Below are 24199 nucleotides of genomic sequence, written 5' to 3'. Positions count from 1 at the left end.
GGGTTGGAGATGCTACCACTACTAAAATAGGGCTCTATCTTTTTAAGAAATGGTTCTCAGAAAGAAACTTGTTTGCTCCACATGAGAACATTTGGAATTTTGATTTAGGAAAACTAGTGGTCCCTAGTATTTTTATGGATTCTGACTTGTTAATGACCATTGCCCTAAATTATGACCCAACATCCGAGATAGTGAGAAGAGTGGATGGTGAATGCCTGGTTAGAATAAATCTTGAAAAAAATTGAGAATTTTTTGATCTAGAACCATTTTCATATTATCATATACTCATTGACCTACAAGGACTAGAGAAAGAATAATTATCTAAGAAGGATAGGATCAAGTGGGATGCACTGAGGGAACACATAGGTTCAATTGGAAATCTACTAGTAGTCACAACATCTATTAAGGAACCTTTTAAAAAGGAATTTTTCACTTCCAAGGCCATAGAAATATATATGACTCTGTGTGGGGTTTTTGGTGAGGACGAGGAAAATTTTGTGTAACTAAAATTTATGTATATGTTGATTCAAATTCCTATTTTGGTGTCGATATTATTTTTTTCATTTTTCATCCTACTTGGTGGAGGAAATTTAGATAGGGTTGGTTGGAATTGTGAAGGGCAAGGTAGAAACTTTTTTTTTTTCCATTATTCACTGTTAATGCATATGTTCCTATTTAAGGGGGTTACATATTTTGAAAAGAGGATGATTTTAAACCAAAGATATGGAGAAGAAGATCTACTAATCTAGTTGTAGAGTGCAAACATAACTTGGGATGCAAGGGAGGCTAGTTTTGTCAAGTTTGATAGGTACTTTACATAAAGGATAAGATGCCCCATATTAAGGGACAATCCCAGAATCCTTATTGCATTGATGGATTTTATCAGACCCATGGATAATCCTTTTGATTTGAAAGTATCACATAATTCGGCAGATATCATACCATACTCTATTTTAACTATTTTTAAGGTTTTTGGTTTCCAAGGGACTCACCATGTATTGCCCTACTAGGTTCCTTTGAAGATAGGGATAGTTGAGATGTTGTGGTAGTTAGGGGGATTGGAGGAGGCATATTTGGTTAGAAGAAACAGAGGCTCAAATTTTCCCACTTGTACTATGCCCTACCATTTCATAATTAGAAAAGGTGGTTGGTTGTTCTTATATAAATTTCTAGACTAGTACAAGATGACTATGACTCATTTCCATTTTTGTGACACTGAGGGATTTTTTGATATTTATAGACTAAGGGCTAAAATTGGCTCCAAAAAACATGAGTTTTATTTCCCTAAGGATATAATAAGGAATGAGTTCTCTTTGCAAGTGCAAGAGATCAAGAAACAGAAATGGAGTGTTTAATCCATAGTTTTGGAATTCATCCATTTTTTTGATAATAATTACAAGCCTCTTGCTAATGCAAAAATAGAGGTAGATAGATTGGATAAACTCATGACTACTTTTCCTAAAATCATGGAGGTCATGAATGAAAAGAAATTATTTTCTAGACAAAGCCAAAGAGGTCATGAGGAGATTATCTTTTATTCCCACAATGGGATCAAGGCATTTGATCATTCAAAAGAGGCCTGGCTACAATGTGATCCAAAATAAAAGAACCACTATAGACAAAGGAAAATAGATTATGGGATCAACCAATGTAGTTCATGAGGAAAGACCTGATGAACCCTCACCCAAGAGGTAGAAAATAATAAAGGAACAAACCTCATGTTGAGTAATATTCACCTGCATAATCCCCACTACTATTAAGAGATAAAAAGCTTACTAGGGAGCAAATGAAGCAATTGGGATCTCAAGGGAGAGTGTTCATCACTCAAGTAGAATTAGAAGAGGGAAAGCCATAGGAATCCCCAATGCCAAGCCTTTAGTTAACGATGGTAGATGACAGAGGAAAGGAGCTAGACCTTATGATTGAATAGGTCATTCATGAGTTTATATCTAATGACAATTTTGTTAAAACTAGAGCTTTCTACCAATTTGCCTAGAGAGTAAACATGGGAAAATTTGAGGGGAGGTGTAATAAGCTGAAAATAAAGCATATAGAAATGGAGGATGTAGACATGCACAATCAAGTAAAAGAAGAAATGATGCAAGAATTCCAAAGCTTGACCCCTAAAGAGGGGATACAAATGGTAAAGGCATCTGGTGTTTTGTTGCTATCTAATTGTGATATAGCAAATGCTTTGGTTTTTAATTCTGTTGCTGACAAAATGAGTTTAGAGGATCAAGGGAAGAAAGAAATGAAAGGTTCTAAATTTAGTGAGGACTAGGCTACATTGGTCATTTGGTAAGTAAGGAAAAAATCTAGGACTAGCTCTCTCCATCATGATGATACTAGTTTGATTGGCAACATAATTGTGAAAAGTGTTGAAGAAACTACTACTCTATAAGCTACACATTTTGGTGTTGGATAAGCCCACTTTACTTTAGCCACAACTCTTAGAGATGAAAAGGAAAAGTTGGAGCTACAAGAAAAATATGAGAAGGTTTTGGGTGAATATAATAATGAAGTTAAAAAGAGGATTGAATTAGAGAATAAATTGATGGGACAACTCACCAAGCCTAGAATTACCTACCCTTGTCCACCAATGGAGCCTTTTAAATCCACTCCTCTCATTGAGATACTAGATACACCACAAAGGCCACAATATTATACTACAAAGGATTTTGAAGAGGAAAAAAGTAAACTATGGGCATTGCATGTGGAGCTGGAAGTACAATATGATGATAAATAGAGGAAAGCCCTCATGTATCTAGTTAATAAAGTTGATTGGCTTTCATGCTATGAGAAATTGGATAAAACAATAAATGTGTGGGATGAGATAAAGGCAAATGATCAAGCCTTGAAGCCAATTGTAAATAAGTGGATTAAGAGGAGTAAAGAAGTCAACTTTTCATGTTTTTCTATGATTTTTTCATCTAATTAGCATATAGAGAAAACTTATGATATTGTCCATGACCTTTCCAATTTTGATGATAGGAGAGTTGAGATACAGAGGAGGATTGTTAGTTATTTGGACAAATTTAAGAGTGTCAAATTTGATTTATTCCCACATGCTATAGATGGAAAGAATAGATTGAAAAAGAAAGAGGAATGGACCCAAGAATTGAATGACCTATTCTAATTGAGAATGAATAAAGTATTTAATGAGAAAGGAAATATGTGGTGGGCAGTGAGAACTGAAGAAATTGTAAAATCACAATTATTCTTTGAGAAGAGATTTTTCTAAAATTGATAAAATTGCTGAATATGTAATTTAAAATTAACAAGATATTAGATAATTTGATTGGCTAGATGACACACTTTTTGACAAGTGGATGGCAGATATTGCTCATGGTGAGTAGTCGAAAGACACTAAAAGTGATGATGATGAGATGGAACAAGATGAAATAGAGATTATCTACACATCATTAAGAGATCAAAAGGAAGAAGAGGAAAAAAGTGAGAAACCAACTGTAGTTGCTAGCACAAAAATCCAAGCTAATGACTTGGTAGAATAAGAAAAAATAGAACAATAAAAACAATAATTCCCACTGATGATATAGCAACTGAAGAGTCATATATAATACTTGTATTATCAGTACATGATGATGCAAGTGGAGATTCTTGAGTTGAAGTGAATTTGCATGAATCAAAGCTAGACACATCAATAGCAAACCTGATAGCTACATATTTTGAGTTAGAATAGTAAAAGAGCCAATCATGAAATTTGTAGCATTAGAAAGTGTAACAGAAAATAGGCGCACCAAAAAGAATGTTATGATGTAAATTTTTTCTAGTTGCACAATTTTTTTCCCTTTATGATAGTAACAAATATAAATATCTTTTATCTAAAAGATAGTTATCAGTTCTCCATGCTTGAAGCTTGTTGCATATCACCCTATACAAGTGAGATTCTAGGGCTAGAGAAAGGGTTTGATTTATTGCATAATTTTAGTTTTTACTAAGTTTTGTTTGGTACAATTTCTTGATGTAAATGTTATGGTGTGTTTCTATACAAATATCTAAGAATAAATAAATCTTACAAGATCCTAATGTATTATCTTGAGTCATTCTGAGCTTTGTCTTAATTGTATACAATTTTCAGACGAAATTAATACAAAGATGAATTGTCCCTATATTTGTTCTTGCTAAATCTTGTTTGTATTTTTATTACCTAGTCATTTTGAAGTTGTATGGGCAAAGCTTGTGCAATTGAATGAAATTAAATCAAATTGTATGTCAATTCACTATTTCATTTAATTCAATGAATTAATTAAATACTTCAATGAAATTGATAGGGTTTCCATGGTAATAGGAAGGATATCTATAAGAATAATTTTGATGAGAATTACTAATAGTATTGATTGTAATGCAGTCAATTAGATCTAGAAATTGAACGGACTCTAAATCCTAATGGATGAGGCATTGGTCTATTAATTTAGTCTACAAATGAAGAAGTCATGAACAAGCATCAAGCTTAAAAATCAAAATCAATTTTACTTTATTGTTTAAAGAATGCCAAAGTTGGTAAGCACTTGTTTTCATTTAACTTCTAAGTCTTAGTTAATTGCTATTGCCAGAAGTATTTGTAAATCTAAGAAGAATTGGGATGAAATCTTCTTTAAGGGATGTGTATTGTTTCAAAGTGTCATGGAATGAATAAAATATGTATGTAGTATTAGATTGAAAATCTTCCATCCCTTAGGTATACCCACCTTGGTTCTAGAGAGCCTAAAGAGTAAAAAATCTATCTTGATTTTGTTGAAGATTGGGTCTAGATATGAAGCACATGTAACTTTTTATGGGAAATAGCTTATCCTTAGATTACTGTGATCCTTTTTGTCTTGGTATTATGTATTTTGTTGCTTAACAGTTGAAAAATACTAATAGGTACCATCAAATAAGTATTTTTCAAATTTTTCTTCCTCAAGTGAGGGAAATTTGGGAATGAAGAGGATAGTAAGGCATGTAGTAGGTCTATAAAAGAGAGATGAACTATTGGTCAAAAGATTAGAAGAAAATTCAATAAACACATTGAAATTTTCTTTAGTCAAGGAGGGTCATGTTCTTGTGGCTATGAGACAAAGGGTGACATCAAGGTTCCCTTGAAATACATACATCTTCACAAAAAATGGGTACCTAAGGAATTACCTCCAATTAACACTAATTTTTGTGTCAAAAAGAGGATATATATCACATAGATCCATCATCATTACATGTTTTGGGCCTATTTTCCAATAGGTGGCATAAAGATCAGTTATAAATTTTTTGTTGAATTGATGGAGTATGTAGGATCTTGTTAAAATTATAATAATTGGATGTGGATAGTTCAATATAAAAGAAGTATGTGTGTGTATGAACTATCCATAAATTATCTACAATGGAAAGAAAATTATCAAAGTAAAAGAGTTTCTATGTACATTAATGGAAAGCCAAAAGTAATAGGGAACATTTTATTTTTTTTAGTCATTACAACCTTTGGTATATTTTCTAGCAATTCTTTTTGTTATGTTAGATCTAATCCTTCAAAGTCATTGAGGTAATATATTGCTTCTTGCCAGACAAAAGGATGTGTTAATAACCTAATTGGCATAACTTTATGTAGGTAGTATGCATAGAAGATCTAGAGAGAGTTCAAGAAATTATCACTTTTGGTGCATCATGTAATTAAGGGGAAGATGACAACTTACATCTTTCTAGAGAGGGTGGGCATTCTCATCATCGCATCATTCATGTAATAGACATGCTTAGAAGAGAGATTGAGAGAGATTTGTTCAAATATGTTATTAGCAACCCTAACATAACCATGCTTGAACATCACTTTGCTATATAAAAAATTTATATCTTAGGCACCTAAATAATTTTTAATCTATAATGTGATAGAATACTTTATTTATCTTTGGATTACATGTATGGAGAGACTATTTAGTTAGTTTTTGCATACCCGAATATGATGAAGAAATATTTGAATGCTGTACTAGTCAAATCAGATGTATCAGTTGGAAACACATATTGATTTGACAATAAATATTGATGGAAAATATATAATTTAAATAATCTATTTCCTAGAACTAAAACAAAAAGCCTAATTTTGTATTCACATTGCTTTGGATATTTATATGTAATGCATCAATTATTTTATCATAATGATTTGTTTCAATATCAATACCATTAAAAGATCTCTAATGTGTTCCTCCAGTTTTTACTGATGCGATCAAATATATGTAGTTATCATGTTTATTTTTCCAACATTCATCTTTAATAGGTTTATATTGGTGATGGTGCAACGACACATAGAGACATGCATTAATTTAAAATATGGAGTAAGATTATATTGTTACTTAGTTTATGAATTAGAATTAATGAATAATAAATTCAGCTGGAATTATATCACTTTTACTTTATTTTGCTAAAAAATAATTGTGTGCCCCTTCCGATCTCTGGTTTGTATAGTTCCATCCAACTGCATTGGCTCATGAAGGTCTACCTATTAGCTTGTAATCATGAAGATACATTTTTAATATCTGAAGTTGTTCATAGAGCTAGTGGTATTCTTTATAATCAAGCTATAAAAAGATTCATGGCAATATATGATAATAGAGAAGAAGTTTCACTCAAAGATGTTGTGGCACAGAGTCCTGATGATCAGTTAAAGATACAGAATGAGACATTTATTTTATTGGATATAAGCCACAAGCCTAAGAAGGAAATTCTCTCTGATTTTCCAAATATTAACATTGAAGAGTGTATGAGACATGGACTTGAGATAACATGAAATCATACACCAATGATACCAGATGCACATTACATGTGTGATTGAGTGCAAGATGGACTTCATGGAGAGACATGTATAGTTCTTCTATATGTAGCTAGCGAAGTTGCATGTACATGACTTCATGGTGCAAACACATTTGCAAGTAACAAATTAATTGAAGCACTAGTGTTTCAACAAGGAGCTATTGAACCATCATTGCATCAGTTTTCTAGTTCAATTGTTGGCATCAAAGCATCAATTGATTGGCGTTTTCCCATTGTGCTAGTTGTACTTGTCAAGTTACAACTTAATAAAATCAAGGAAATTACAGCATTAACATGGGAAAGGTTAGAAAAGATCATATGGGACTATGTTGGAATTGTTCATTTTATTAATCGTCTTAAAACAACTCAAAAGTGTCTTGAAGAATTAGAGCTTGAATGGGAGCATCATATGTTTAAAGAAGGGTGGAAGCCATGTGTGGTAAGTCTTGAAGTATGTGAAATATGAAACTTGTTTTCCTGTGCCAATCTAGACGAGACAAGAAAGTAGGGGATTGCATTAGAGAGTGGAGTTTCCTGACCTTACGGAAAGCCAGAGGCTTCCCACAATAATATTTCCCAATTCTACATTAAAATCTACTTGGAGTACATATCTAGTTCACACACTCTTTTGGGGATTTGATTTGCCAATGCGATAGTTCAAATGAAACTAAGAAACAATATCTTGTCTGACCAAAATATTATAATGTGTACATTTTTTGAGCATTCATTTTTTATGTCGTTACTAGAGTGGACATATGTATTTCAAGTTGATGCCTTTGTCTTTTGTTTGATGGTAACAAGTTCTTTATTGGTATTCTTTTATCTTGTAATTATGAAAAAAGATGCATTAAATATAATATTTTTTCTTTTTGAGTCTTGTAAGTAATATGATTCAAAAACAAATTCAAGCTATTTGCACATTTTCATGACGAGAGGGATATAATAACCTTTAAATTCATTAGTTGGACTACCAAGAAGAGTATGGAATAAATGAAACTATTTATAATGAATATTTGTAGTATTCAATATTTGATGCATTTCCAAATGATTGTTGAGCTAATTTGTGCATTATGGGTTCATTGGATTTTGTTCTCAAAGTAGAGAGACATGTACGTATTTTCAAACTCACAAAGATGAGAGGGATATCCATAACTCCCAAATCCTCAGATTGGACTACAAAGAAGAATATGCAATATTTACTGTTATTTATCATGAATGTGTGTAGTTGAATTAAATTTTGATAATATATTAAGATGATATGAAAAACGCATACATTTCAAATACACAAATACACAACTAAACTGAGCTTAACTAGTGTGAATATGTGTCAATATTAGTCACCTAACTTTGGTGTAGTTCATGGTTGGTTGACAACCCCTCCATTGATTTTCACTAACTACCATGACAAGCCAAGGAACCTATTTATTTTTTAAAGTTTCAAATTAATGATCTTGATTCAATAGATGAATAAAATACCAAGATTTTTGAGGATGCATTGTGCAATGGATAATTTTTTTATGGAGATACACATTCTTCATTCACTCCTCACGAGATGAAGCTCTTCTTTCACTCCTTGTGAGATGAAGCTCTTCATTGGTTTATACATTTTCCTACATATTCTTTGAACTCTATAGAAGGTGATTGTAGACAATTTTGGTATTCCAATTTCACCATCAAAATTGTAATCATAGTCCATTCAAGTGAAAATGAAAGAACATAAAAAAGTTGCTTCTTTAAATGATCAATTTCACAAGGCTTATAGCAGTTTGCATGCTCCCTATATTTTCAATAATACATTAGTAGGGGAAATTTATTATTTTTCCTTGGATCATCTCACTTATATGAGTTTTTGTTTTGATTATTATATTTCAATCATTTTTCATTGGTCAAAATTTTGACCAACATGTGACCCAATTTTGACAAAATTGGCATCAAATGTATGTCTTGCTTATCCAAACTAGTTTTTACATTGGTTGAACTTTCAATGAACATTCGAATAAATTTTTGATGACGTTGGCATTATATGTATGACATGTTTGTTGAAACCAGCATTTGTACTGGTCAAACTTTCAACAATAATTTTGACCAAATTGGTGTTGAATAAATGGCATTCTTGTCAAAATTGGTCTTTTTTGTCCATGATATTTTGCCAAAACTATGTCAAAATGTCAACCACACTAGCCAATCATCAAATTTCTCATCAAAATACTCCAACGACAATAATGGTTGAAGTTTTGATTAGCGGCTATGGAAGATTTGACTAACTGACATAAAAAACTTAGGTTAATTTTACTAGTGTTAGGGACAAACACAATTAAAGTACTATTGAAACATTGAAGGAGATTGCTAGTTCTAAAGAATTTCTTGGAATATTTATTGATATCCTCTTTAAATATCACCTAGAAGTGTTGGAAAACTGCAGGGGAGAAACCATCAAGTACCAATGATTTGGAAGCTTTCATAGAATTCCAACTACATAGGTTATGTCTATAGGATGCCATATGAAAACAAGGAATTCCAAAATAAATAAAATTACAAACACCAAATCATTTCAATATTCGACAGCATGTGAAAGGAACCATTCAAACATGAGGCTAGAAAATGAATTTTTCATTTAATGCTACAAGTCAAAATACCATCAACATTGCCTAGGTAAGGACATGCATAGCCTTAAGTTAATGTGGTTTGAAAATGAAATTTCTTGATGCCTGATTATGCATTTGAAAACTAAATTATTTGAAACTTGATTTAGGTGATTTGAAAATGAAATTATGTAACTTGAAACTAGATCTTATTTCAAAATTGAATTGCTTGAAACTGCATAAAATATGTACAATAACACCATTAATTATACCCTAAGAACACTATTAACATTAATACATTTGAGTAGCAAAATTTTTAGCACCAAGTTTTAGCAAAAACATAAGCCTCTATCCTAGCCATACAGCATGCCCATTCTAATGTAATTCATATATCCATTTAGCATCCATTGACCATGATTATGGAGTTTGCTTGTTTTTTTGGTTTTTGTTGTTTTGATTTAAAAAGGTAAGTGACATTTGACGAGAAATAGTTTATGCTTTTTGAAGGTAGGTAAGAATATAAATAGTCATGAATGAATAGGCATTGAATAGTGCAGTTCCTTGTTGTACACAAATTTGATGTGGTGTTTTAACCATAAGCTCATCGCTCTCTCCTCTATAGATTCACACCAATCAATGATAAAGAGAAACTAGGGGACTACACAATGGAATATTTTATGGACTTGGGGTAATGGATGGAAACTAAAAGTCATTAAACTTTTATTGATTCTATTACAACTTATACCCCACCTAGTTTTTCCATTCATTAATACAAAGCCCATTAAAATGTAGACTCATATAACTACATACTTAAAACCCGATTACTTCTACAAACATTTTTATAATGGAAACAAGTTCATGTATACAAGTGATAGAATGATTGCAACATATGATATTAATTATAACACATAGGATAGTGATGGCTTTTTTTCCAAACCCACCAAATATGGTGTAACGCCTCGCCAAGGGATCCAAAAGAATTAACCTAAAGTTTTACTAAGTTTACTAAACATTTTTTTTTTTAAAGTAAGAAAGTATAACATACACATCAAACACATAGTAGTGAAAGCAATAAAATGTAATCATCAACAAACATTCATAACAAGTTACATTCCTTAAGGATCCCAAGACGATGAGTCACATTTAAATTTAATTAATCCTAAGTCTAACAACTACCACATCCACATGAAAGAATAATCAGAAAGTCCAATGTCCATTTAATATACATTTGTTCCGAATGCCTCTTGTCAAATTAATTCGCAATGCTCAATCATCCACTATACATGTCATAGGGTATGAAAGGCTTAAAAGAATATACATATGTAAGAATAGAGATACATCATCCTCAAATCCATAGTACAAGGTACAGTAAAATAAATGAAACCATATACCATACATGATACATCCATCCATGATAAAAGATAAAACATCCATCATAATAATCCATGAACATAATGAAGGTAAATGCCAACCAAGAAAGCTCCAACCACGGTGACCACAGACGGATCTCAATTGTAAGAGTAAAAAGCACTACCACCCAACCACATGGAACCTAAATGGCCCACTCCCACTGCACTGAGGATATAGTCTCAAGTCCCAAACAAGATATCAAAACACAAAACAAAAGTACTCTCTAAGTCTAGGAAATCCTAAAAGTACACTAACTCAAAGGTTCCAACATAGATAGACAACTAGACCCAGAGGCACCACAAAGACACACAGGAAACCTACTATGCAAGCAGGAAAGTGTCATCACAAAAGTCATGTTGGAAGTTACCTGAGCAATCCCTTAGAAATCCTAGGTCCCCTGTGATCCTGCGGCCACTAGTATCGTCTCATATTGACGAGGCATACTACAAAATGCAAGGTCATAATCAAGTGTTCTCTTTACCCCATCCTAGTCTGTACTAGCACTCAAGGCATGGGAGAGAACATACAATTATCTTATTAGGTTCATTTAAGTCAGTATTTAGGTGAGATTTTTTCACTTATTAAAACAACTTACAATGGGTTTCTCCAGGTAGCATCTTAGGGCCCCGACCCCCATTGCAAGCCACTTTCTGACACTGCACATAGATAACCTACCCTAGGCTCATGAAATCACAAATCAAGAAACATAATAAAATCACTTCAATCCTATACAAGCGACTGAAAGAATCATAATTATAATCCACAACAAAAACATCAGTTCTCCATAAGCAACTAATAAGCATCAAATAATAATCATAATGATCAAAACAGTTCTCTATCAACAACTGAAGACATCAATGATAAGTCACAATATCCAAAGGTTCTCCAATGAGCAAACAAAAACTATCCCAATAATAAATCATAGTACTGATCGAAGACTCCAAAATGGTCAAGTCAAACATGTCACAACATGACATCATCAAGAGCATAGCAAGACACTTCAATCCCATCAAGGCAACTGAAAAGAAACCCAAGTATAATTGATCGATGACTCAAAAATGGTTAAGTCAAGTAACTCAAAAATATACACCTCAGCTTCACACAAGGAAACTGAAAAGCAATAACAAACAGTAAAAACATCCATCATAGAGCATATCAAAACAACACCATGGTTGGGTTTAGAAAGATCAAGAACAAATCATCATAATATCACAATCGCATAGCCTCCAAGCCTCTAATAAACATCCTAAACTGGTCAACACTCTAGGACCAACCAAACCCCAAACATAGACAACACATGGAAAACAAAATAATCTCTCAGTTCGGTCAAGTCTTGAAAACACATATATTTTAATTTATAGTAAGGTTTCTAGTTTCCATTCTAGTGTAAGTTTTTTTTTTCGATTTTAAAAGATTACATCTTAATTCTTATAGTTAAGCCCATTCGTCTATTCAAATTTAAATATAAAATTACCCCATTAAGTTAATTCGCTAAAAATAATCAAAGGATAGATAATTATTAAAATAATAATGATTATTCTTTCCATATAAATAATTTCAATTTTATTAAAGTCAACATTATAAGTCTAATTTCCACTATATATTCTCGTATATTAATTAGACTTAATTAAGTTTCATTTGAATAAACTAATTAATAAAATAAAATAATCTTCTTAACAACCCCTTTATTAATTTATATCCATTAATTGTTAATTAATTTAATAAATTTTAATATTAATATTTTCTTTTTAAAAAAATTATAAAATAATAATAATAAAGATTTGTATTAAATGTTAATTAAATTATATTTAATCTAAACTAAAATTTTAATTAATTTAAAATTTTATAAACTAAATTGAATTAAAAACGCATTTATAAAAAAGAAAGGCTGCCTGCGATTTAAAATCGCAGTAGGCCATAGGTCTGCAACTGTCGTAGAGGCTTGTGGCCGTGGGTAGTACTCTGTACTGCCACTGACGTAGTACTCTGTGGACAGTGGTAGCAGAGCCGCCGACAGGTAAGTTGGGACGGGGTTAAATTTTTTATTATTTATTATTTTATTTTTATTTTATTCATTATCAATTAAAACATTAAAACAATACCCCCCATGTGTAAAAGAATATATATATTATATATAATTTTTTTTTTTCAAATTTAAATATATTAAAATCTATTATGATTAAAGTTTAACATCACCTAATCTTTTAATATGTAAATATAATTGAATTTAATCTTTATTAATAAAATTAAACTCAAACATATATATATATATATATATATATATATATATATATATATATATATATAATTTCCAAAATCAACCTTTTTCCAAATTTAAATTTCTCAATCCCATTTTAATCCGAACTCAAAATCTTGATTTAATTACTAAATTTTTATTCTATTAAGGGAAGATTGTAATGATATTTTAATCTCCCATAACCAGATGAAAACATGAAAGATTCATTGTAATGAAATAGAAACAATCAGATGCATAGTGATGAAGAAGATAGGAAAGGGTAACTGTGAAATTAATCAACAATCAAAGCACAAGACCCTACCTGATCCTGATGCTAATACGAAATTCTCAAAAACTGTGAGAGAATAACTTTTCTCTAAATTTTTTTCCTAGAATTCCCTTCTAAAATTCACTGCCAAAAGATGTCTCCCAAAATTCCTGTCTCCCAAAATTCTTTCCCAAATCTTTCCTCCCTCAAAAATGAACCCCCCAAAGTTGTGATAAGGAGTTTTCTCCTTAAATCGGGGCACTAATTGTGCATTCACCCGAGAGGACTCCTTGCTCACAAGACTCAAAGTCAAAATTAACTTTTATTATCTTTGCTTTATCTTTCATTGATCTTTTCATGCACATTAAATGAATTATTAAATAACTTTATTTAATTTTTTTCCACTTGACTTCTATTTTTAATCATTTATTACTTTTAATCCCATGCACACTTTATAACATTATTATTTACACTTATTTTATCTTTCAATTAATTTCTTTCTATTTTCAACTCATGCTCACATCATGCGATCTAAAATCTTTCAATAATTTAATATCTTTTACCTTTAACTTATTTTAGAAAATCAATTGATAAAATATTTAATTAACTTAAATAACAATAATATTTAGCATTTATTGAAAAATAAACTCTAAATATATTATTATTAAATTAAATAAATATTACAACGATCTAAATTTATCTATAAACTTCTATTTCCAAATTTCATTCGTTTATTTAATTAATTTCTCAATTAATTAAATATAATTAAATATTAAAATGTCATAATAATTTTTTATTAAATTAAATCATTAATTAATCTTTTAATTAAACTTAATTAATAGAAAATACACCAAAGACTCATAAAGACAATCATATGAAAACTCATCATAGCAAATTACATACTAAATCAGACAAAGGGTTATAATCATGAATTAACATCATTCGACGCATTCAGAGGGTACTTGACTCAAATACTTGTCCTAATTTTTAATTAAAACAATAGCTTAAAGGTTTAGGATTTGGACTTAAGATTTATCTCCCCTCTCTTACCATTGAGATAATGCAATAGGGTATGCTTATCTTGGCAATTCAGGAAAGTCGATACCAGATACTTGTAACCTACATAAAATTCATGCATGTATGGACACAATATTCTAAGCTAAACAGGCAATGGTAGGAAGTGGTACATTGTGTAGGTCCCAACTAGTAGGTGACTACGACTCCTTGTAATGTCCCCATTTTAGCAGTTGACCAAGTGTGTGTGCGTTAGCCTTGTTCTACGTGGTCCCAAGGGCTAACGAAGGGTTTAATGCAATCTTGGAGTGTTTTGGCCTAGTCATTTGCAGTTTGGGCCAAAACGAAGTTGATTTACTCAGTTTCAAGCATACTTACTATTTTTAGTAAGTCGGCAGGATACAGTGCAGGTCAATTTTGGTGATTGGATTTGATACTCCTCGGTGAGAGCTTTCCGATGAGCTATCACTCGCATTATTCGAAGTCCGATTGCTAATACATTTTAATGCCTGAAGTTTTATTAAAGTAACATCTAATTTAATTGTAAAATATTAAAGTGTTACTTTAATATTTATTTTATGGTGATGTGTACCCAAGGGAGACATAAGGGGTATTTTAATATATGTTTTATATTACACATCTTCATCCCACATTGCCCATATGAGTTGAGCAGACCCGTGGGAATAGAATAAAAGGAAGCATTTGTAGCTTCATTAGAAAGGTGGAATATGAGAAGAAATTGGTGTGTGAGTTGCAGCTTTGTTCTTGGCATTTGAGGACATCTATCCTCTCTTATAACATCCTAGACGTCATTCCCTTGGGGTTTGGCCTTTGAAATTCTTTCTTGTTGGCTTCATTATCAGGCAGTTTAGTTGCATTTCCGGCTATAGGCAGATTTGATATTTTGCTCATATCTTCTTCACTACTTGTCTGACGCTTATGCCGCTTGGAGGGAATGGTATTATGAAGGTAGTGGACTGATTGGAGGACAAAGTATTGTAGCAGCAAGTTCGTAAGCATGGGCTGGAGTATTATGACAATATTGCTGAAGTAATTAGTAAGTTGATAAATCTGCCATGTATTTGGTTTTATGAATTCTGAAAATAACATTTTATTAGCAGCAGTTCATTTCCACTTTGCATATTATTGTAGTTTCTTTCTTTTTTATGTTGTATGATACCAATTCCATGCACGAAACACAACAAACAAATAAACGTTTGATTTCCAGAGTTATAAGGGGTTTTAAGAAGTTGAATGCAAACTGTTTGACATAATTCCTTTCAGCAATTTGGTTTAGTTTTTTGGGACATCCAAGGGTGTCCATTACAGTGGTATCAGAGCTATAAGTCCTGCCATCCCGTGGAGGTCTTATAGGGAATTTGGAATAGCCGGATAGAGGGAAAAAGTAAGTAAAAAACACAGGCTAAGCATTTATGTTTGAGCATGCGACAGGGGTCTTATAATTTCCGCGATACCAGAGCAAGACAAAATAGGATTTCAGACTTGCAAAGAAAATAGTCTAGTAAATCCATGCAAGGGGACATTGAATTCAACCATACAGACACAGAGGAGATATTCTGTGATCAGGACAATAATATGGGTGATCGAGATGACAGGAATACAGGATTAGGCAGAGGCAGAAATGCTGGTCCAGATCAGGGGGAGGTACTGTTCCGACAGTTATTGGATACATTAGAGCAGGGGCAACGTATGCAGCAGGAGTAGAATAGGCGAATGGATATGATGTTGCAGCTCATGGCTAGACAGATGGGTTTCAATATTAATCCAAGTGATGCCAACAACAGAAACAATAACAACGAGGGAAACAATAACAATGGGGGAAACAATAACCATGAAGGCCAAGGCAACAACAATGGTCCTGAGAATAACATTAATGGTAATAATGGACACGACAACAATGGGAATGAGGCTGATAACTTTAGACACGTTGCACGCCCAGCATGGACTGCAAGCTCGAGACCTCTTCTACCCACTTTTCCACCCAGAGATCCGGTTCAACCAGTAAACGAACTACAGATTATCGAGTTACAGGATCAGTTCAGGAGGGACTGGGAGGCTAGTGGACCAGAGTTTCAGGAAGATATTTCTCTTAGAGATTATATGGACTTGAGGATGAGACACATGCCTAAAGCAGGAGGGAGGAATCAAAACTTTGAGCTGAGGAAGAAAGTTGGAAAACTTTCTTTACCTTATTATGATGCTTCAGGGAAGATGACTGCACGAGCTTGGGTGCAGAAGGTAGATACATACTTGCAGCTAAATCCTATGCCTGAGGAGGAGGTTATCAAGTATGTGGCTATGCACTTGGATGGTGTTGCACATGAATGGTGGCATCATGGCATGGTGACTTTGGGGCATAATCAGATTACATCCTATGAGGAATTCACCGAAACATTGATAGGGAGATTTGACACTAAGGATCCCGAGTTACATTTCAAGGAGCTAGCACAGTTAAAATAGTCAAGTTCTGTGGATGCTTACATTGCCGAGTTTCAGTGCTTGTCTGTACTTGTTACTGATATCTCTCCTAGGAGATTGGTGGTGTTATTTTGTGATGGTCTTGCTGATCCATTACGAGGTTGGGTGAAGGGACATGATCCACTCACGTTAGCTGAAGCAACTAAAAAGGCACAAGATTTAGCCCCTTTGGTATACAAAGGAAAAAACCATTCAACAGATTCTTCCTACCGCAAGGACAAAGACAAAAAATCATTTCAGAAAGAGTATAGCCAACCCAAAGAAGGCTAAAAAGGACTAGACAATGAAACCTTGAATGAACTTTGAAAGAAGAAGCTGTGCTTCCATTGTAGAGAGCCTTGGGACTTATCTCATAAATGTTCTCTCAAGGCTAAGGCAAATCAAATGGAGTATTTTTCAGCAGAAGAGTCAGAGTCAGAAGGGGAGGATCAGCACTCTGATTCAGATGAGGGTAACACTATAGAGGAGAGCAACATTCCTAAGGATGATAGATCATTGGCACGCTTGACAGGGGCCCAAAATGAAATCACATTTAAGGTCAAGGGTACTATCCAGGGGCAAAAAGTGATATCTCTTATTGACACTGGGGCTACACATAACTTCATAGATGCACAGTTGGTATCTAGGAGAGGGTTACAGACAGAGGAGCATGATGGGTTTAGAGTCATGGTGGCTAACGGTGATAAGGTATTATGCACTCGAAAGATATCTAATCTTCGCATCAGGTTTGGAGATGGCTACGAGTTGGAGGATGAGTTCTATGTTGTGGACATGGGAGATTATGATGTCATCCTCGGCATGACATGGATGGCTTCAGTAGTTGAGTTCACACTCAATCTAGTGAAATTGGAGATGAGATTCCAGCATGAGGGCAGAACTGTGGTACTTAGAGGGCTTTCAGATGGAGGTTGCAGAGTAGTGTCCTTGAGGAGAATGCAGAGACTTTTTCGTCATGATGACATAGAGTGGGCGGCAGAGTGCCACATTATGCCAACTTCACCAGAGCCACAACAAAAGAGTCATCCACTAGATGTCCAGAAGATACTTGATAGACACGCTAAAGTATTTAGTGATATTCCTCATGGGGTTCCTCCTGATAGAGGGATGGAACATGTTATTGAGCTCGAGGAGGGAGCCAAACCAGTTATGATTACTCCCTATCGTCATCCTAAGAAACACAAGGATAAGATAGAGAAGGCGATTAAGGATTTGTTGGAGATGGGGCATATCAGGCCCAGTAAGAGCCCTTTTGCTTCAGCAGTAGTATTGGTAAAGAAGAAGGATGGGACGATGCGCATGTGCATTGATTATAGGGCACTGAATAAGAAAACAATTAAAAACAGGTATCCCATTCCTAGGATTGATGAGTTGATTGATGAGTTGCATGGGGCATGCTTCTTCACCAAAATTGATTTGCAATCCGGATACCATCAGATCAGGATGAGAGCAAAGGACATTGAGAAAACAACCTTCCGATGTCACTATGGCCACTTTGAGTTCATGGTTATGCCATTTGGTCTAACCAATGCACCTGCTACATTTCAAAGTTGTATGAACCAAGTATTCAGGAAGCAGTTGAGGAGATTTGTCTTGATCTTCTTTGATGACATCTTGGTCTTCAGTAAGACCTGGGAGGAGCACTTACATCATCTAGAGGAGGTGTTATCTATTCTGGAGAGAGAGTCATTATATACCAAGGAATCTAAATGTGAGTTTGGCATGACTGAGCTCCTTTACCTGGGGCATATCATTAGTGCAGATGGCGTTCGAGTTGATCCCAAAAAGATTAGAGCTATTGTAGAATGGCCTACTCCCACAAACCTTACATAGCTTAAGGGATTCTTTGGTTTATGTGGTTTTTATAGGAGGCTTGTTAAAGGATTCTCACAAATTGCTACACCCTTGACAGATCTTACCAGGAAAGGAGCCTTCGTGTGGATAGGGGCAACACAGAGGTGTTTTGAGCATTTCAAGCAAGTAATGTCTTCATGTCTAGTTCTAGTTCTACCGGATGTCAAGAAGCCTTTTGAGCTTCATTGTGATGCATCAGGTGATGGGATTGGAGCAGTATTGATGCAGGAGAAGCATCCCATTGCATTCAAGAGTAGGAAGCTCCGAGGAGTTGAGAAAAGTTATTCTGTCTATGACCGGGAGATGTTGGCCATAATGCATGCATTGGCCAAATTTCGATCATATTTTGTAGGTGGACATTTTGTGATCAAGACTGATCACAACAGTATTAAATACTTCATGAGCCAGCGTGATCTTAATGACCGGCAACAAAAATGGGTGACTAAATTGCAGGCTTATGACTTTGACATAGAGTTTGTCAAAGGTAAGAAAAATGTGGTGGCTGATGCCTTATCTCGGAGACCTCACTTATGTGCTCTGGCAGAGATTTCAGGAGATTGGAGGGATCGGATTATAGCAGAGTATGTCGGAGATGCTTGGGCTTCTGGATTGATTTCAGGTACCATACAGGATGATCGCTATGAGGTGATAGATGGATTGATCAGAGTTCAGGACAGGGTTTATTTGATTTCGTCATCACATTTGAGAGAGGCGATACTGAAGGCATTTCATGATGCACCCACAGCTGGACATCCGGGGGTCTTCAAGACCTGCAGGCAGATCCGAGAGTGGTTTTCATCGAAAGGGCTCAAGGATGATGTTTAGAGGTATGTCAGGGAGTGTGTGGTTTGTCAATAGAATAAGGGAGAAAACATATTTCCTGCAGGTTTATTACAGCCCTTGCCCATTCCTGATAGGAAATGGGAAAGTATTTCAATGGACTTCATCACTGGTTTACCACGAGTGCAGGGAAGGGATTGCATCTATGTGGTGGTGGACCGCTTGACGAAGTTTGCTCACTTCATTGTTATTCCATCCACTTACACAGCAGCACATGTGGTAGATCTTTTCTTTAAAGAGATATTCAGGTTACATGGGTTGCCCAGATTCATTGTCAACGACCGGGATAGTAAGTTTATGAGTGTTTTTTGGCAAGAGTTGTTTAGGTTGTGTGGTACAGATCTTACACCTAGCACCAGTTATCATCCGCAAACAGATGGGCAAACAAAGATTGTGAATAAATGGGCGGAAGGATATTTGAGGAACTATGTAACTACACAACAAAAGGCTTGGATCAGATGGTTGCATATGGGAGAGTATTGTTATAACACCACTTATCATATGTCCATCAAGATGACTCCTTTCATGGCACTCTATGGTTATGAAGCACCTAGCTTCATGGATTTAGTTTTGGGGGACAGTAGAGTGCCCAAAGCCAAAAACTTATTGCAGGATAGTCAGGACATCCTAAAAGTGCTCAAAGAGAATATACAACAGGCCCAGAATCAACAAAAATTGTATGCTGATCAGCACCGAATAGAGCTCAGTTTCGAGGTAGGGGATATGGTTTACTTGAGGCTACAACCATATAGAAAGTCATCGCTCAAGAAGAGCGGAGCTGAAAAGTTGAAACCTAGATTTTATGGTCCCTACAGGTTGATTCACAAAGTGGGTAAAGTCACCTATGAGCTTGAGCTTCCAGAGGGCAATCGAGTGCACAATGTGTTTCATGTGTCTAGGCTTAAGAAAGCCATTGGTCAGAGTGTAGTGCCTTCTACAGATTTACCCCCTTTGGATGAGGAGGGGAAGCTTGTGTTAGTACCTGAGGCTATTCTGGATACCAGAGAGAGGAAGCTTAGAAATAGGATAGTGAAGGAATATTTGGTCAGATGGAAAGATCTGCCGGAGGAAGATTCTACATGGGAAAGTGAGCAGGTTATTCAGCAGGCTGGACTGAGATTGCTTGAGGACAAGCAATTTCAAGGGGGGCGGAATGGAATGTCCCCATTTTAGTAGTTGACCAAGTGTGTGTGTGTTAGCCTTGTTCTACGTGGTCCCGAGGGCTAACGAAGGGTTTAATGGGATCTTGGAGTGTTTTGGCCTAGTCATTTCCAGTTTGGGACAAAACGAAGTTGATTTACTCAGTTTTAGGCATACTTACTATTTTTAGTAAGTTGGCAGGATACAATGCAGGTCAATTTTGGTGATTGGATTCAATACTCCTCGATGAGAGCTTTTCGATGAGCTATCACTCGCATTATTCGGAGTTTGATTGCTAATACATTTTAATGCTTGAAGTTTTATTAAAGTAACGTCTAATTTAATTGTAAAATATTAAAGTGTTACTTTAATATTTATTTTATGGTGATGTGTACCCAAGGGAGACATAAGGGGTATTTTAATATATGTTTTATATTACACATCTTTATCCCACATTGCCCATATGAGTTGAGCGGACCCGTGGGAATAGAATAAAAGGAAGCATTTGTAGCTTCATTAGACAGGTGGAATATGAGAAGAAATTGGTGTGTGAGTTGCAGCTTTGTTCTTGGCATTTGAGGACGTCTATCCTCTCTTGTAACATCCTAGACGTCATTCCCTTGGGGTTTGGCCTTTGGAATTCTTTCTTATTGGCTTCATTATCAGGCAGTTTAGTTGCATTTTCGGCTACAGACAGATTTGATATTTTGCTCATATCTTCTTCACTACTTGTCCGACGCTTATGCCGCTTGGAGGGAATGGTATTATGAAGTTAGTGGACTGATTGGAGGACAAAGTATTGTAGCAGCAAGTTCATAAGCATGGGCTAGAGTATTATGACAATATTGCTAAAGTAATTAGTGAGTTGATAAATCTGCCATGTATTTGGTTTTATGAATTCTGAAAATAACATTTTATTAGCAGCAGTTCATTTCCACTTTGCATATTGTTGTTGTTTCTTTCTTGTTTATGTTGTATGATACCAATTCCATGCACGAAACACAACAAACAAATAAACGTTTGATTTTCAGAGTTATAAGGAGTTTTAAGAAGTTGAATGCAAACTATTTGACATAATTCCTTTTAGCAATTTGGTTTAGTTTTTTGGGACATCAAAGGGTGTCCATTACACTCCCTCCCTTAACCACATCAGAAACACCATATATAAAGAAAACAAATACACACACCATACATATGCAGTATGTGGTAAGTATCCATAAGAAAACCCATGTGATAATAAACCATCTAACTAATCATCATCAATAACTGAAAACACTGAATAATCATCATACATACATGAAATATAGAGTATCAAGTAATCTCACTATATAATAAATTAAATGTAAAACAATATCCGATAATCTTAAAAACTACTAATCATCAAACATAAAACTGGCCTAAAAGAGTTTGGCAATGAAAAAAAAATGTGAAATAGGGGCAGGCACTACATATGGTGGTGTTGGCATATTGACAAGATGTGATGATTTTTGAGATTGTTGAGACTAGGAAGGCCTAGTTAACATTCACGCTAGTTGCACTTAACACATGACACATGTAGAATAGTTGTGATGAAGATGGCACCTACAATTACTAGAGTGTAACAGAAAACTTGTCATGAAGCTAGTGCCTAAAACTACTAGATTGTCATGAAAACTTTTAATGAAAATGACACCTGAAACTACTAGACTGTCATTGGAAACTTGTGCTGAAGTTGGCACTTGCAACTACTAGATTGTCGTGGAAAACTTTTGATGAAAATATCACCTCCAACTACTAGAATATCATGGAAAATATGTGATGATGCTAGCACCTACAACTACTAAACTATCATGGAAAACTTATAATGAAGATGACACCTGAAACCACTAGACTATCACTGAAAGCCTGTGATGAAGTTGACACCTTGAACTACTAGTCTATCATGGAAAACTTGTGATGAAGATGAGCCTTGGCTTAATTTCAAACCCTTCTTCCTCCTATTTAACATACACACAAAAACCCATCATTGAATTTTCCTAGATAAGGAAAAGATAAGATAAAACTTACTTAAATGAATTGATGTACCTTAGAGCTTTCATAGGTACCTTGGCCATTTCTTGGCAAGATGATTTAGCTTCTAGCTCAACCACAAGAATCTCTCTCATATATCTCGACCTTATATTGCATTGTTGCATTACAGTTAGGTGTGGATGGGTGTGTTTGTAAACTTTCAGAAAAAAAGAAGAAAGAGAGAGAGAGAGAGAGGTGGTTGTGTGTGTGCACCCATTTTCTTTTCTAGTTACATCCTTACATATTTTTTCTTTCATCTATCTCTCTATCTCTATCAAGTATTATATCTACATCATTCTATATATATCCTTCTCACATTATTGTCACACTCTCTCTATATATCTCTCATTTATATTTGTCCCTATTTAGATCCATATACCTCCAATTATCTCCGTCTCTCCCTTTAGAAACAAAACATAATTCTATTGTAAATGGAGATTGATTATATATTTAATTTCTAGCTGTTATTTAATGATGAAAATGAGCGTCTGAAAGCAATCTCAGGAGGCGTCAACTGTAAGATTGAAACATTGCCAGCTAATTGTTTAGGAATTGGATAAAACTGAAAATATTCAAAACGTCACTTCAGATGTGGAGAATGTGGAATGGACTCGTCACTGAAAGAAAACAGCGAGTAGAAATGGCTGACCCGGTCGTTCAATTAACTACAGACTTATTAGCTTTATGAGTATACCTGACAAATACGAATATTTGAATAGTGCTCTCACATTGAACAATATCCTTCTCATTAAAATACAAGGAATTCAAATCTGCAAAACATTCAAGACGTCAAAGTAAATGAAAGTCCGCATCCCAACTGTTGCCCGACGATTGCCACTATTGTCTATTGCTCCATTACTTTAAAGATATTAGAAAGACCGGGAGAAACAAACCACGGCAGATAACATTTAAATAGAAGGAAATCTGACAAACATAGTCAAATCAAAATGTCGTCCAATTTAATTTTTAGTGAAGCCCATCAATTAGATGAAAGTCCACATCCTAACTGTTGCCCGACAACTGACACCATTGTTTATACATCATCACCCAAACTGGACCATTTACTGTAAAGATTCGGAAAAACAAAACGCAGCGGATAAGATTGTTAGACAGCTTGCCTGTAACACGGAACCCAAAAGCTAAAGCATTGAGGACCACGCAGAAAACAGATAAATAAGAAGAGGGATATGAAATCAGGTCATCTTTAAATATTATATGTTAATTTTAAAATTAACTGTAGAAATATTAAATCAATTTTGCTTATTTAATATTTATAGTTTAGGAGTCAAGTCGTAATGTCTCTATTGCCTGATTTCAATGTGAAAAAGTCTAAATGAAAAGAGACTTATTTGTTAATATATGTATGGAAAGGTGATTAATATAATTATAAATGTTACTTTTATAAAGAATTAATGAATCTAATAAAAATATATATCTAGGAAAAGGATGTAAACTCTAATTGTTTTTAGATTATTCTAAGCATGAAAGGTGTAAAAATTATATTAAATTAAAAAAATT

General features: G+C 34.3%; 1 pseudogene; it reads left to right on the top strand.

The window, feature by feature from the left end:
• Positions 1-6417: 6417 nt before the first annotated feature.
• On the top strand, positions 6418-7482 carry LOC149547186 (L-aspartate oxidase 2-a, chloroplastic pseudogene; annotated as a pseudogene).
• Positions 7483-24199: the final 16717 nt, after the last annotated feature.

The sequence above is a fragment of the Cupressus sempervirens genome, chromosome 7, assembly GCF_028749045.1.
Source record: "Cupressus sempervirens isolate cs-2001-9-10 chromosome 7, ASM2874904v1, whole genome shotgun sequence".
Taxonomy (NCBI): Eukaryota; Viridiplantae; Streptophyta; class Pinopsida; order Cupressales; family Cupressaceae; genus Cupressus; species Cupressus sempervirens.
Note: the sequence above shows the minus strand (reverse complement) of the source record. Positions and strands in the feature narration are given on the sequence as shown.